Genomic DNA, 1,866 nt, shown 5'->3' with positions numbered 1-1,866 from the left:
TTTATTAATGTAATTCGCCCTAAGATAGTTTGCTTTTCTCTATTCTTGTATAGATATTACCAACTACTAGGTTTCTTTTACAGAACATATCACTTTTCACTTTATATATCACATACAAAACTTTTTCATATCAAAATAAAATTAATAAGAATATTAAAAATTAATATAACGAGCTGAATACATACAATTAGTTTCAATACATATGTGAAACAAAACGGAATTAGAAGTCTTCTCCGAAAAAAGTCAGCTCTTATTCTCAAGTTTCATTAGCATTTGGGCTTTCTCAAGAAATGAATATCACTCAATTTTAAGGATTTCATCTAACTTTTATTAAATGTGATTTTTTTATTAAAATTTAAAAAAATAAATAAAATTAGTTGTATGATAATTTTTTTTTTCATACTCTTCATTTATATAAAATTAGTACTTCTTACATATGTAATACATGAAATGTATTATATATTTTTTACTAAGTGTTCTCCCTCTGATTGCCTGGCGGTATTTGAGGTGTTGATGTAAGCCTAGCTAAGGTGGTATAGCTAAGTATAGCTAAGTGGTAAGGCTACGCCATGGAGTAGATAGAACAGATAAAATCCAAATATAAATTTTCTTTATATTCAAGAAAAATATTTAAATAATTTAAGCGAGATTAAAGGTTCAAAATACTTGTAAAACCACTATTACATAATTACTAAATGCTCGCCTATGGTTCCGAAACTTGAAAGTAAGCATTAGTAAAATTATTCCCTACTGCTATTTACACTAATTTTTTTTGTTTTTTTAAATGAATCTAGAGTTGTTGAATTGCATAAAGAACTAAAAGGGTGGCCAGCGTAACTAGGTAAATATCTGTGGTTGTCTAAAACGTAGACGGGGGGATTTTGTTTAATTTGATATAGAAAAATTGGATTTTTATGGAGTTAATTAGAGGGAGGAATAAATGCAAAGGTTGGAAGTGTTATTTGCATCAACCGTTGACCGTATCTAATGCTAACAGGAAAAATCTGAGTTAATTTATGATTAAAAACAATATAAGGAATTTAAAAAAAAAAAATAACTTTTAATTGTTAAATTAAATTATTTAAAACCTATCAGTCATTTATTTATAAAACATTTTCTATAAAAAATATTTTTCTTTTTTAAAATGTTATTTAATATTTTTATAAAATAATTATGTAATAATGTTTGAAATTTTGTTGAACTACTAGAGTTTCTGAACTAAAAAACCCTATCCGAATTTTTCATTAATGGTTTACATAAAAATAAAATAATCCAAAAGGCACTGTACGATTGGATAATTAATAATTAAAATAAAAAAGATAATCAACACACAATGATGATATATGTGCGTGTGTGTGTGTGATTTAAATAATTATAGAAAAATTGAAGTACACGAACATCATGAAAGGTGTATTTTAAATTAAATTAAGGGTTATCCATATAAATTTTACAAATTTATTAATCTTTAGACAAAATTTTTCTAAAATAATTACTATTTTTTAATAAACTATTTTCGAAGAAATTTATAAAAATTTTACAAATATTACAATATATTCAGATTTAAAATTATGCAAAAAGAAAAGTGATGTGCGTCAGAAATATAATGGATACAAATTGTAATTAATATTGTTCTCTGAGACATCATTTAGTAATAAATAATTGATGCAGTATAATTTATTAAAGCTATTTTTGATACAATTTACAAATAAATAATACTATTTAAATAAGTATTTAAATATATTACTTATATGAAAAGTCTAACGGTCTTAGAAGGTGAGAGAGTTCAGAGCTTGTCCGTGAGATAGCACCACCTCAACAGACCTATTACCGCGCACGGTAAAGTTTCATATATTCTCTTTTTTTTTT

At 24.7% G+C, this 1,866-nt stretch overlaps 1 protein-coding gene across 2 annotated transcripts in view; it reads left to right on the top strand.

The window, feature by feature from the left end:
- Positions 1–1,866, top strand: part of LOC136796851 (zinc finger protein rotund-like) — a 337,831-nt gene that overhangs the window by 229,107 nt on the left and 106,858 nt on the right. The window lies entirely within an intron of this gene.

Source organism: Halyomorpha halys, unplaced genomic scaffold, assembly GCF_000696795.3.
Source record: "Halyomorpha halys isolate HHAL.00 unplaced genomic scaffold, Hhal_1.1 Scaffold230.1, whole genome shotgun sequence".
Taxonomy (NCBI): Eukaryota; Metazoa; Arthropoda; class Insecta; order Hemiptera; family Pentatomidae; genus Halyomorpha; species Halyomorpha halys.
The sequence above is the reverse complement of the archived record's forward strand: the minus strand, read 5'-3'. Positions and strand labels throughout refer to the sequence as shown.